Genomic DNA, 15,873 nt, shown 5'->3' with positions numbered 1-15,873 from the left:
GGTTTGGGTCGGGTTCGGTTCAAGTCAATAATTTGCAGATTATAATCAGGTCGGTACATTTTCAAGTTGGCTCATTCTCTAATTAGGTTGGGTCATTCTCGGATTCAAGTCGGGTTATATTCAAGTCAATAATTTGCTAGTTACAATAAGGTCTGGTCATTTCCAAGTCAGGACATATTCGGGTTTAACTAACTATAAATAGATAATTATCATTTTTATCAACCTAATTTTTCCTTTGAATATAATATATATGGAAATATATTGGGGAACTATAGTCTATAATTTAGGAAGATAATTATCTCCTTTGACCATACAACAAATACTACCTCCGGTCCATATTACTCGCAACTTTAGAATATTTTATATCTCACAAATAATACCCCAAAGGTGTGAGTAATTTGGAGTGGAGGTAGTATATACTATATTTAACTCTTAAATTTGAGGATGATGCTCCTTTATTTTGCTGGCCTAGACCGACTTGATCTCCCAAGACAAAATGCTTTGATCAACAATAATAAGGTGGTCTAAATTGCATTTAAGGTGATTTTAAATCGGGTCAGGAACAATTTAGGTTGAATTTAGGTCGGGTAAATAACAAGTCGTGTTAATTTCGAGTGGAGTTAGTAACATATCGGGTTGAATTTTTGGGTTGGGTAAGTAATAAGTAATGTAAAATTCGAGTCGGGTCAATAACAAGTCGGGTTGAATTTGGGTCAGGTCAATAACACGTCGGGTTAATTTCGGGTCGGGTTTGTAACTGGTTGGGAAAACTTCGGATCGGGTTGAATTCAGGTCAGATTAGTAAAAAGTCGGGTTAAATTCGGGTTTTGACAGGTTAAAACGGGTTAAGGTCGATTTCGGTTCAAGTCGGGTATGGTGCAAGTTAATTAAATTGACCATTGTAAGCCGATAAATCGGTGCAAGTTGTAAACCAGTAAATTGGCCGATTAAAAGCAAATTGAATGGTTCCACACACCCAATTGGAATCCCAGAGGGTATTAGCCATTAGGGAGCATGGTAAACATTTTGACAATTTTTATTTCTAGGCAAAAAAAATCAATAAATTCCAAAATTGAAGGCTAATATTCACGTTTTTTGAGAAATTTTTAAGATTTTGGGGCGCGTTGTCGAAAAGTCTTGAAATTCTATGGGATACATCTCGGGGTCATATAATGCTGTTTGGAACCATATATGATCATTATTTGTTGTCATAAATGTTCGTGGTAGGCTTGAATTAATGAAATCGGTGCAAGTTGTAAATCGGTAAATTGGTCGTTTAAAGGCAAATTGGATGGTTCCACCCACCCAATTAGACTACCGGAGGGTATTAGGGATCATGGTAAACATTTCAGCAATTTTTATTTCCGAGCAAAAAAAAATCAAAAAATTTCAAAATTGAAAGCTAATATCCATGCTTTTTGAGAAATTTTGTAGGTTTCGGGGCCCGATGTAGAAAAGTATTAATATTTTAGGGGATACACCTCATGGTCATATAATTCCGTTTGGGACCATATATGATCATAATATGTTGTCATAAATATTCGTAGTAAGCTTGAAGTAATGAAATCGATGCAATTTGTAAAACTGTAAATCGTTTGTTTAAAGGAAAATTGGATGGTTCCACCCACCCAATTGGACTCCCGGAGGTTATTAGGGGCCATGGGATACATTTCGGTAATTTTTATTTTCGGGCGAAAAAAAGTCAAAAATTTCCAAAATTGAAGACTAATATCCACGTTTTTTGAGAAATTTTGGAGGTTTCGGGGCCCGGTGTCGAAAAGTTTATAAATTTTAGGGGATACATCTCGGGGTCATATAATGTTGTTTGGAACTATATATGATCATTATTTGTTATCATAAATATTCTTGGTCAGATTGAGTTAATGAAATCAGTGTAAGGTATAAACCGGTAAATTGGTCGTTTAAAGGCAAAATAGATGGTTTCACCCACCCAATGGGACTCCCGGGCGGTATTAGGGACAATGGTAAATATTTCGGCAATTTTTATTTTCTGGCGAAAAAAATCAAAAATTTCAAAATTGTAGGCTAATATCCACGCTTTTTGAGAAATTTTTTAGGATTCAGGACCCGGTGTCGAAAAGTCTTGAAATTTTAGGTGATAAATCTCGGGGTCATTTAATGCCGTTTGGAACCATATATGATCATTATTTGTTGTCTTAAATGTTCGTGGTAGACTTGAGTTAATGAAATCGGTGCAAGTTATAAACCAGTAAATAGGTCGTTTAAAGGCAAATTGGATGGTTACACTCAACCATTTGGACTCCCGAAGAGTATTAGGGACCATAGTAAACATTTTGGCAATTTTTATTTCCGAGCTAAAAAAGTCCAAAAATTCCAGAATTGAAGATTAATATCCACGTTTTTTGAGAAATTTTAGAGGTTTCTGGGCCCATTGTCGAAAAGACTTAAGATTTCAGGGGATACATCTCGGGGTCATATAATGTCGTTTGGAACCGTATATGATCATTATATGCTTTAATAAATATTCGTGGTAGCTAGGCTTGACTTAATGAAATCGGTGCAAGTTGTAAATCAGTAAATTGGTCGTTTAAAGGTAAATTGGATGGTTCCACCTACCCAATTGGACTCCGGGAGGGCATTATGGATCATGGTAAACATTTGGGCAATTTTAATTTATGGGCGAAAAAAAGTCAAAAACTTCAAAAATAGAAGACTAATATCCACGTTTTTTTTAGAAATTTAGAGTTTTCGGGGCCCAGTGTCTAAAAGTCTTGGAAGTTTAGGGAATACATCTCGGGGTCATTTATTGTCGTTTGGAAGCATATATGATCATTATTTGTTGTCATAAATGTTCGTGGTAGGCTTGAGTTAATGAAATCGGTGCAAATTTTAAATCGGTAAATTAGTCGCTTAAAGGAAAATTGGATGGTTCCACCCACCCAATTGGACTCCCGAGGGTATTAGGGACCATGGTAAACATTTCGGCAATTTTTATTTCCGTGCGAAAAAAGTCAAAAAATTCCAAAATTAAAGACTAATATCCATGCTTTTTTAGAAATTTCGAAGGTTTTGGGGCCCGGTGTCGAAAAGAAATGATATTTAAGGGGATACATCTCGGGGTCATATAATACCGTTTGGAACCATAAATGATCATTTTATGTTGTCATAAATGCTCGTGGTAGGCTTGAGTTAATGAAATCGGTGCAAGTTGAAAACCTGTAAATTGACCGTTTAAAGGCAAATTAGATGGTTCCACCCAACCAATTTGACACTCGGAGGGTATTAGGGACCATGGTAAACATTTCGGCATTTTTTTTCCGGGCGAAAAAAAGTCGAAAAATTCTAAAATTGAAGGCTAATATCCACGCTTTTTGAGAAATTTTGGTGGTTTCGGCGCTAGGTGTCAAAAAGGCTTGAGATTGTAGGAGATACATCTCGGTATCATATAATGCCGTTTGGAACCATACATGACCATTATATGTTCCCATAGATGTTCGTGGTAGTCTTGAATTAATGAAATCGGTGCAGCGCAAGTTGTAAATTGGTAAATTAGTCGTTTAAAGGCAATTTGGATGGTTCCACACTTCCTTCCACCCAACCAATTGGACTCTCAGAGGATATTAAGGACCATGGTAGACATTTCGGCAATTTTTATTCCGAACAAAAAAAAAGTCAAAAAAAATTCCAAAATTGAGGCTAATATCCACTCCTTTTGAGAAATTTTGGATGTTTCGGGACTCGATGTCGAAAAGCCTTTAGATTTTAGGGGATAAATCTCGGGGTCATATAATGCTGTTTGGAACCATATATGATCATTATATGTTGTCATAAATGTTTGTGGTAGGCTTGAGTTAATGAAATCGGTGCAAGTTGTAAACCGGTAAATTGGTCGTTTAAATGCAAATTGGATGGTTCCACCCACCTAATTGGACTTCCAGAGGGTTTTAGAGACAATGGTAAACATTTTGGCAATTTTTATTTACGGGCGAAAAAAAAGTCCAAAAATTCTATAGTTGAAGGCTATATCCACGCTTTTTGAGAATTTTTGGAGTTTTCGAGGCTTGTCGTCGAAAAGTCTTGAAATTTTAGGGAATACATCTCGGGGTCATATAATGTCGTTTAGAACCATGTATGATTATTCTTTGTCGTCATAAATGTATGTGGTAACCTTGAATTTATGAAATCGGTGTAAGTTGTAAACCGGTAAATTGGTCGTTTAAAGGCAAATTGGATGGTTCCACCCACCAAATTTCACTTCGATAGGGTTTTTATACCGTGGTAAACATTTTGGCAATTTTTATTTACGGGCGAAAAAAAGTAAAAAAAAAAAATCAAAAATTGAAAGCGAATATCCACATTTTTTGAGTAATTTGGAGTCTTCATAGGCTCGGTGTCTAAAAGTCTTGAAAGTTTAGGGAATACATCTCGGGGTAATATATTATTGTTCGGAACCATATATGATCATTATTTGTTGTCATAAACAATGATTGTGGTAGGCTTGAGTTAACGAAATCCGTGAAAGTTGTAAACCGGTAAATTGGTCGTTTAAAGGCAAATTTGATGGTTCCACCCACCCAATTAGACTCCCGAAGGGTACTAGGGACCATGGCAAACATTTCGACTATTTTTATTTCCGTGCAGAAAAAAGTCAAAAAATTCCAAAATTAAAGGCTAATATATAACCATGCTTTTTCTGAAATTTCGAAGGTTTCGGGGCCCGGTGTCGAAAAGAAATGAGATTTTAGGGGATACATCTCGGGGTCATATAATGCCGTTTGGAACAATAAATGATCATTATATGTTGTCATAAATGTTCGTGGTAGGCTTGAGTTAATTAAATCGGTGCAAGTTATAAACCGGTAAATTGGTCGTTTAAAGGAAAATTGGATGGTTTCACCCACCCAATTGGACTCTCGGAGGGTATCAGGGACCATGGTAAACATTTTGGAAATTTTATTTCCTGGCTAAAAAAAGTCGAAAAATTTCAAAATTGAAGGCTAATATCCACGTTTTTTGAGAAATTTTGGTGGTTTAGGTGTCAGGTGTCGAAAAGACTTGAGAATTTAGGAGATACATCTCGGGGTCATATAATGCCGTTTGGAACCATATATGATCATTATATGTTGCCATAAATGTTCGTGGTAGGCTTGAATTAATGAAATCGGTACAAGTTGTAAATTGGTAAATTGGCCGTTTAAAGGCAAATTGGATGGTTCCACCCACCTAATTGGACTCCCAGAGGGTATTAGGGACCATGGTAAAAATTTCATCAATTTTTATTTCCGGGCCAAAAAAAGTAAAAAAATTCCAAAATTGTAAGTTTATCCACGCTTTTTGAGAAATTTTGGAGGTTTCGGGACCCGGTGTCGAAAAGCCTTGAGATCTTAGGGGATGCATCTCGGAGTCATATAATGCCGTTTGGAATCATATATGATCATTATATGTTGTCGTAAATGTTCGTGGTGGCTTAAATTAATGAAATCGGTGCAAATTGTAAATCGATAAATTGGCCGTTTAAAGGCAAACTGTATGATTCCACCCAACCAATAGGACTCCAAGAGGATATTAGGGACCATGGTAAACATTTCGGCAATTTTTATTCCGTGCAAAATAAATTCAAAAAATTCCAAAATTGAAGGCTAATATCCACGTTTTTTGAGAAATTTTGGATGTTTCGGGGCCCGGTGTCGAAAAACGTTTAGATTTTAGGGGAAAAATATCGGGGTCATATAATGCCATTTGAAACCATATATGATTATTATATGTTGTCATAAATGTTTGTGGTAGGCTTGAGTTAATGAAATCGGCGTAAGTTGTAAACCAGTAAATTGGCCATTTAAAGGCAAATTGGATGGTTCCACCCACCCAATTGGACTCCCGAAAGGTATTAGAGACCATGGTAAAAATTTCGGCAATGTTTACTTTCGGGCGAAAAAAGTCCAAAAATTCTAAAATTGAAGACTATATCCACGCTTTTTGAGATTTTTTTTAGTCTTCGGGGCCCGATGACAAAAAGTCTTGAAATTCTACGGAATGCATGTCGGGGTCATATAATGTCTTTTGGAACCATATATGATTGTTATTTGTTGTCCTAAATGTTCGTGGTGGGCTTGAATTAATGAAATCGATGTAAGTTGTAAACTGGTAAATTGGTCGTTTAAAAGCAAGTTGGATTGTTTCACCCACCCAATTCAATTGGACTCCTGGGGGGTTTTAGGAACCATGGTAAACATTTCGACAATTTTTATTTCTGTGCGAAAAAAAGTCAAAAAAAATTCCAAAATTAAAGGCTAATATCCATGCTTTTTTAGAAATTTCGAAGGTTTCGGGATCCGGTATCGAAAAGAAAAGAGATTTTAGGGGATACATCTCGGGGTCATATAATGCCGTTTGAAACCATAAATGATCATTATATGTTGTCATAAATGCTCGTGGTAGGCTTGAGTTAATGAAATCTGCGCAAGTTGTAAACCGGTAAATTGGTCGTTGAAAGGCAAATTCGATGGTTCAACCCACCCAATTGGACTCTTAGAGGGTATTAGGGACCATGGTAAACATTTCGGCAATTTTTATTTTCGGGCAAAAAAAAGTAAAAAAATTCCAAAAATGAAGGATAATATTCACGCCTTTTGATTTGAGGTTTCGTGGCCTGGTGTAGGAAAGACTTGAAATTTTAGGAGATACATCTCGGGGTCATATTATGCCGTTTGGAACCATATATGATCATTATATGTTGTCATAAATGTTCGTGGTAGGCTTGAATTAATGAAATCGGTACAAGTTGTAAACTGATAAATTAGACGTTTAAAGGCAAATTAAATTGGATGGTTCCACCCACCCAATTGGACTCTCAGAAGGTATTAGGGACCATGGTAAAAATTTCGGCAATTTTTATTTTCGAGCGAAAAAAGTAAAAAAAAATTCCAAAATTGAAGGCTAATATCTATGTTTTTTGAGAAATTTTAGAGGTTTCGTAATAACAACCAACCTAATCTCCTTTATAATGATTCACCCTAGAAACACAAAATTTTCAATATTTCCCCAATTAAAGAGGGTGAAAGTATATGTGATATTAATTAAGAAATATGTTTCTTTCTTCCTTCTTTCAAAAAAAAAAAAAAAAAAAAAAAGAAATATGTAATGTTTCTAAATTGATGTTTAATTCACTTGTTTTGGCTTCTTAATTGAGTGATTCACCATTTCGTGTTTAACATTCGGAACAAAAAACATAAGTGAACCCCACTCGCCGGATTTTGTCGCCGTAAAATCAAAATGGGTAGTGCTAGTCAAATTTTTAAAGGTAATGGGTAGTTCTTTTGATAAAAATTTTAAGCGAGTAATTGTTGACAAAATAACTTATTAGGCGGGTAGTTCATGACAATTTTTCCTAAAACCAATTTATATATTGAGATGAATCTAAAATAATTTTTGATGATTATAATATATTTTTTTTTCTATAAATACTGGTATGAATTAATTGGGCCAAAACAGATTCATATGGCAACGAACACAAAACTGTCTTACAAGTCTACTTCCATGATAGTGATCTCCTCAAACCTCAACCATTGACTGTCTAGTGCAACTCGTAGATACCAGGCCAATAGCTCATTTGTTTGATGGGCTATACACTATGGGCTCAGACCCAGAACTTAAGCTCATCATACAGGCCTAAGTTTTATCGGTTTTTTCATATTGGGCCAGGACTCGATATAGAATCCGGATGGCCCGTGGATATGAACTGGCCCAACATTCACTCTTAAAGCCAAGTGTTCAAAATTCACAAATTAAATTGCACGATTATTTCTATAATAATTACTCCCTATCTTCAAATTATAAGAGTACTCAGAATTGTACCCTAATAAGTAATACTCTCACCACCCAGAACTGGTATCTGAATCCAGATTAGCCAGGGTGAAACGAATAAAACACCGAAAAAGTAATCTCACAAAAACTTGAACATATGGCATGTTTTTTTTCTCATAAACATTAACAATCTTTTGAACAAAGTCTGTATAACATGTCGTCACTAATTCACCAATGAAAAAAATTATTTAATTAGCAATAACCTTGTTAAGACAAATATGATTTATACTGGATTCAAAGTTACACATTGATCTTTAAGTAATTTATACAATACTCATCACCAAGATATTTTATTTCATTTTTATAAGGGAGATTGTTAAAACGTCACATTTGCTTTACTTTACTAAAGAGCCGCCTTACTTGAGTTTTGACCAACTTTTCCTTCCCATTGTTCACCACCTATCTGTCCTTCCCTATTGTCAACTATCTACCACATGAATTACATGATTCAAACATAAAATAAATCATACATCAATATGTAACCTAACCCTTGTAATTAATGTTCTAAGCATGAAAGACTGTAACATTATACCCAACAATAGCATTATGAAGTGTATTATTATGAAAATAAGTTCGAGCAATAGCATATCCACGAGCCATCCTAAAAACCCCCGTCCCACCAACGACGGGGAGCTCCCTCACCGGATTCGCAATCGGGTTAGAGCCGAAAATGACTAGGGAACTCCCATTATAGATGCCATCAACAAATCCATACGTCAACCCGGTGACAAAATTTACGACTTGTTGTGATGCCGTGTCAAGAATGTGAATCCTTGGTCTTTGTATTACGGTGTAAGGGTATATATATACAACCTAAGATGGGGCTAAACATAAGCCCAATAGGAAGCTAACAATACAATATAAGCCTAGCTTAACACCCCCCCTCAAGTTGGAGCATGCAAATCACAAATGCCCAACTTGCCTAGTAAATATGAAAATTGTCGTTTACCCAAAGCCTTCGTAAAAATATCCGCTAGTTGTTCCGTCGTCCGCACATGAGAAGTTTTAATAATACCATCTTGTATTGCATCACGAATATAATAGCAGTCGACCTCAATGTGTTTGGTACGCTCATGGAACACCGGATTTTGCGCGATGTACAAAGCCGACTGACTATCACAAAATAAGCTCATCGCTCGTGGGTGAGACACACCCAGACTACCAAGAAGAGCCTTCAACCACTTCAACTCATCGGTAACAGAAGACATAGAACGGAACTCTGCCTCTGCAGAGGATTTAGCAACAGTCTGCTGTTTCTTGGTTTTCCAAGAGATCGGAGAGCCACCAAGAAAAACTAACCAGCCGGTTATGGATCTCCTTGTCAGAGGACAACTAGCCCAGTCCGAATCACACCAACCTGACAAATGCAAATCACAGTCTGAACCCAAAAGAATACCTTGGCCCGGGCAACCCTTCAAGTATCGAACAGCACGAAGAGCAGCATCCCAATGCTCCTGTCGAGGCTGATGCATAAATTGAGCCAAAATGTGAACTGTGTAAGCCAAGTCAGGACGAGTGAAAGACAAATAAATTCGACGACCAACAAGTCGTCGATATTGCTCGGGATCATCAAGAAAAGCACCCTGGGACTGAGCCAGAGTGTGATTCTGCTCAATCGGAAATCCGGCTGGTTTGGCGCCTAATAAGCCTGTTTCTGCAATAATATCAAGAGTATACTTGCGTTGACAGAGAAAAATCCCCTCGGGACTCCGTGCAACCTCAATGCCAAGAAAATACTTCAACACACCCAAATCTTTCATATGAAAGCAATCACACAGATAAGATTTAAAATCAGAAATGGCAGAAGCAGAGTTGCCGGAGATCAACAAATCATCAACATACACCAGAACACTGAGTTGAATATTCCCTTGTTGCAGAGTAAACAAGGAATAATCAGAGTACGACTGGATGAAACCGTACCTTTTGAGAGAGGAAGACAATTTAGCAAACCAACACCGCGGTGCTTGTCGAAGGCCATACAACGATTTCAGTAACCGACACACCAACCCTGGTTTGTTACCATGAAATCCGGGAGGAGGTTTCATATACACTTCTTCATCAAGATCCCCGTGGAGAAATGCATTATGGACGTCCATCTGATGCAATTCCCAATTTTTCGCCGCTGCGACGGCTAAGAAAGCACGCACTGTAACCATCTTTGCCACCGGAGCAAATGTCTCATTATAGTCAATGCCTTCTACTTGGTGATTACCAAATATGACTAGACGAGCCTTTAACCTCTCGACAGTTCCATCAGAATTGTACTTGATTTTATAAACCCAACGACATCCGAGAGCTTTCTTTCCCGGAGGTAGAGTTTCCATGACCCAAGTCTGATTATCTTCTAAGGCAGTGATTTCTTTTTGCATTGCTTCTCTCCACCCTGCATCAGTCATTGCTTCCTTGAAGTTACGGGGTTCTGTGCCTGCTAACACAGCTGCAAGAAAAGTACGGTGTCGCAAGGAAAATTTTTCACAATTAACAAAATGCGCTATAGGATAGGGAGTACCTGAGGAGCATGGAGAGAGTGAACTAGGAGGACTCGTTGCTTGTACAGTATGTGCGACGTAATCTTTGTGCCAACCCGGGGGGTGACGGGGTCGAGTACCAAGGTCATGAGCTGTTGCGGCAGCATTATCAAGGGGGCTGCCTGCTACCATGCTGCTTGCTGCCGTGCTGTGCTGTGGAGGGGAATGTGCAGCAGCAGCGGCAGTAGACCCCACGGCCTGGTCGTGGCAGTTGCTGTTGGCCACGGCCTGGTCGTGGTGTGGGCTGCCACCCTCACCCAAAGGCGTGGCAGGAGCAGCAGCATCACCAAGGGGGTCTTGCACGGCCTCCCTTACCTCCAAAACCAACTCTAAGTCATCCAAGAAGTCAAAATCAACTCCCATCTCTCCCTCATTCAACATGGCAGCAGCCGAATCATTAGAAGAGCCCTCATTCAATAATTTTTCATTAGCAAACGGGAACTCATTCTCAAAGAACTTTACATCACGCGACACAAATATCTCACCCGTCTCAAGATCATAAAGTTTCCAACCCTTTTTACCATTAGGATAGCCAACAAAGACACATTTTCGACTCCTAGGTGCAAATTTGTCCCCCTTTGCTTTTTGATTATGTGCAAAACAAAGAGAACCAAAAACCCGTAACTCATCAAAACTAGGTTCTTTGCCAAACAAAACCTCATATGGTGTCTTATTTTGTAATAAACGAGATGGTGTACGATTAATCAAATAAACCGCCCCAAGAACACACTCACCCCAAAAACCAATAGGCAAATTTCCTTGGAACATCAAAGCACGCCCCACATTCAATATATGTTGATGTTTTCGTTCTACTCGGCCATTTTGTTGAGGTGTCCCAACACAAGAAGTTTGAAAAAGAATGCCATGTTCATTGAAATATGGAAGCATGCAATTAAATTCGGTTCCATTGTCACTCCTCACCAATTTGACATTTGTTTCAAATTGACGTTCAATCATAGCAAAAAATGACAAGAATGCGGAATAAACTTCAGTTTTGGAATTCAACAAGTAAACCCAGACACCTCTTGAAAAATCATCAACTAGAGTCAAAAAATAATGTGCACCACAAGTAGAGGGAGTTTTATATGACCCCCACAGATCACAATGAATCAATTCAAAAATACGACTAGCTTTGCTATCACTATTAGGAAAAGGGTCCCTAGATTGTTTAGCTTGAGGACACACGTCACAAGCTTTATTTAAAAATGACTTAGTAGTACTATGACGAATAGCAGGAACTAACTTGACAACTCTATCCGACGGATGCCCAAGTCTTCTATGCCATAGCTCGAACTCTGTCAATTCCGGAACTTGCACCGCACATACTGTAGGAACACGCCGGAAATAATAGAGTCCGTCCTTCCGTTCACCGGCTCCAATCAGGCTCCCCGAATGTTGGTCCTGTATAGCACATAAAGAATTAGTGAAACGAACAAAACAATGCGAGTCATCAATCATCTTGGACACCGAAATTAAATTGCATTTCAATTTAGGAACAAATAACACATGCTCCAAAATTAAATCATTAGCCAGTTGTACACGGCCCTCCTTAAGTGCCACTGCTTGTTCACCATCAGGAAGACCCACAGGACACGGCGTGATCGTACAAACATCCATGAGACAAGATTCAAGACCGGTTACATGATGTGACGCCCCCGTATCTATTATCCAAGAAGACAGAAGCTCACCTTGCATACGATCCTGTTTATGGTTATTAACCATATTTAATAAAACCTGAACATCATCAGGTTTGAGGTCTGCCAAGGACAAATCAGTGGCTTGCGGGTTTCCTGTCACTGCATTCGCACGAGCAGGGGAGGGGGCAGCACGAGCAGGGGAGGGAGTGGCAGCAGCAGCAGGTTTGAACGCTGCAGGGGAGGCCTTGGTGGGCTGCCTCGAAGAGCTAGCAGACCCCTTGCGCTTCAATTCGAACCACCACTCAGGAAATCCGTGGAGTTCAAAGCATCCATCATTATCATGACCCGATTTTTGGCAATGCGTACAAAATAATTTCGACTTGTCTCGACGCTCCATACTCCCCTTCCCACGAATTGATTGAACTGCAAACGCATGAGCATCATTGGTTTTCTCCTTCTCGGCCTTCCCCCTAGCAATTCCTCTTGACTCCTCCTCTTGAAGAAGCGCTTGGTAAGCTCGATTCAAATCAGCAGCCGGTTGTTGAGAGAGCAAATTTGTTCTCACAGCCGCATATAAGTCATCATCAATACCAATTAAAAATTGGTGCAAAATCTCCTCGTCCCTGTCCAAGGCGAATTTACCAGCAACATCACAAGTGCAAAGCCCACAGTCACAACCGTGAAGGGGTTTGATTCGCGTGAGTTCATCAAACAAGCCCATCAATTTAGTGTAATAGCCTTCAACAGTCATGCCTTTGGTTTGTTTGCAATCGGTTATTTTTGCTCGCAATTGTTGCAAGCGAGGTCCATTGGAGATACAATAGCGTTTCTCCAAGTAATCCCAAAGTCGCTTCGCCTCCTCAAAGTACGGGATTGAAGCAGCCACTTTGGAGTCCATTGAGCGCAGTAGCCAGGAAACAAGCATCGAATTGACGGTTTCCCAATCAAGTATTTTCTTCTTCTCGGTGGGTTTGGTGATGGTTCCATCAACAAACACAAATTTCCGACGAGATCGTAGAGACAAAGTTATAGCCCTCGACCATGCCAAATAATTATCTCCTGTCAAGATTACGTGAGTAATCAAGTTTCCGGGCTGATCACCAGCGCCAAGGTAATATGGTGAAGCAGGATCAATTTTCCCTTCCTCCATTGATGAAGTTGGTCGAGCGTGAAATTAGCAGAGTGTTCTGCTCTGTTTTGGTTTTTTTTTTAAAAATAGGGTTTTTGAGGTTTTGGCCTGATACCATGTCAAGAATGTGAATCCTTGGTCTTTGTATTACGGTGTAAGGGTATATATATACAACCTAAGATGGGGCTAAACATAAGCCCAATAGGAAGCTAACAATACAATATAAGCCTAGCTTAACATGCCGAACCATAGAAACCTTGTGCACGTCCTACCAACTTGGAGTTACGGTCTGGGGTTAGAGTGAGCGGATCATCTACCATATATAGGTTGCCGAAGCCCGAGGTAAAGTTGTTGCTGCCTTGTATGGGTTGCGCTATCAAGGAGGCGGTTGTGGGCTCATCGCTAACCGCGGTTCTGATGTCGTGGAAGTAGAATTGTAGGACCGTTTTGCGCTCGTACCCACGGCCGTATGACTTTGTTTCTGCCCATGTTGATGTTGTGGGATTTTGAGTCGTTGTAGCATAACTCAAATTTACCATACAAGATGTGAATACTAAAAATGTGAAAAAATAGATTGTTACCTTTGTCATGTTTCTCTAATTTGATATTAGATCGCTAATCCAGGTATATATACACGGATTTAGTTTGATATAAAGGATGAAATTAAAGGAGAAGGAGAATTTTATATAAAGGATTGGACTATTGATGTATACATAGTTGACTTTTATTAGAAGGGAAAAATTAATAAAAATATAATATCATTATTAGTCATGGTCATAGTTTAATTAGAAGATTTTAACTTTTGAGAACCTTCTACAGCTATTCTTTCAAAAAAGTTAGATTGAAAGGTAAGGGAAATAAAGGCTAGGGAGGGAAAGCCGGAAAGCTTATGTTAACATGGTGCTATTCAAACGTAAGCCACAATGTGTCAATGTCACATGCATGATGAAGTGTATGGTAAATGTCTTGGGTGTAGCGATACTTAGATTATCCCCTGCTAAAATATGAGGAAAATTTGTAGAAAAACCTATTAAGAAAAATCTTACAAAGTATAAAAATTTCTTGGCAATTTGAAATCTGATTTTTTTTTTTTTTTTTTTTTTTTTTTTTTTTTAAGACAACCAAAGGTCATTTTTTGGCATTGACTTCTTTCTTTCCGGCATTGAAAAAAAATCCGTCTCTAAATTTAGCAACGGAAAATAAATCCGTTGCTAGATTCAGCAACGGAAAAAAAAATCTGCTGCTAATTTAGCAACGGAAAAAAATCCGTTTCTAATTTAGAGACGGATTTTCAATTCCATTGCTAATTTAGCGACGGAATTTTTAATTTCGTCTCTAATTTAGAAACGGATTTTAAAATTCCGTTTCTAAATTAATTTAGAGACGGATTTTTTGATTCCGTCTCTAATTTAGAAACGGAAAAAATTTCGTCGCTAGAATTCCGTTCTATATGGACAATTTTTTTGTAGTGGGTGTTGGAGGAATTCTGATTTTCCTTTGTCTGCTAAGTTGTTCTCTTATTCTTGTAATTGAATTTTATTAATTTACTGAGTATTTGTTTGATTGAGGTTATTTGATTCATTCTTAGGTTTTTAATTGGTGATGTTTATGATTATATTATGCTTATATGCGTGCTTTTCTTGGTATTTGAGTGATTGAGCTTTTTGAGAATGAGGAAATACCAATGAGAGAATGAGAAAATCCGGGTGCCTGATGTCCCGATCCGAATAATTCGGGTACCCGAAACCCGAGTACCCGAGATGGGTCGCGACATGGGACGCATCACCAACTACCCAAAACTCCGGGTACCTGTATTTTCGGGTACCCGAAACTCCGGGTACCCGGATTTGAACACCCCTAGCAGTGGTGGTGGTCTGATGTGGTTGGTGGTGGTGGTGATGTGGATTGGTTAGGGTTTTGAAGTGGGTTTGGTTGGGGTTGACAGGGGTTTTTTGGGTAGTTGGAGGTGGTGATACACCGTGCCGGTGGTGGCACGACGTATTTTTTTAATTTTTCCGAAAATATTTTTCGACGGAATTCCTGTCGGAAATTTCCAACGGAATTTTTGGAAATTTTCGATGGAATTCGCCGGTGCCGGAAATTAATTGTTTTATAAATTTTTTGACGGCTTTTAGCCGTCGCCTTCATATGCAATATGAAATATATAAGGATGGCAACGGGTTGCACTTAGATCGGATTATGCTAAATTCGACTCCGATCCGACTTTAATATTCGGCATCCGACACCAACTTTAATCTGATTCGACTCCAAGTTTTTTTTTTTCGGTTATTCAATATACTTTGTGTAATTGGATTATTTGAACCTTTAATTTGCAACCCACACTACAATACTACATACAATGATCATTAAAATAGAAAGACTAATTGACTTCACAATTAGAGTATATAATTACACATTATCCAAATAAAATTAAAAGAAAATTAAAAAATTATACTAGTATATAAGATGAAGTTGGAGCCAAATTATGGGTTATATTATCTCGGAGTCGGAGTTGGAGTCGGATTTTTTTCTCGAGTTTTTTGTAGGATTCGACTACAACTCTCCTCCGACTCGGAGTTGGATTATTTTCTCGGTCAAATTTATACTCTTGATACCTTTATATGCTTGTTTACTACATATTTTCCTTTGGTTTAGGTTGTGTCAGCTCTTGTTTGGTTAACCCTTAGCGCATAGCTGCTATTGTTTAGCAAACTTATAGGATGGAAAATTGTAC

This window comes from Chenopodium album, chromosome 9, assembly GCF_948465745.1.
Source record: "Chenopodium album chromosome 9, dcCheAlbu1.1, whole genome shotgun sequence".
Taxonomy (NCBI): Eukaryota; Viridiplantae; Streptophyta; class Magnoliopsida; order Caryophyllales; family Amaranthaceae; genus Chenopodium; species Chenopodium album.
The sequence above is the reverse complement of the archived record's forward strand: the minus strand, read 5'-3'. Positions refer to the sequence as shown.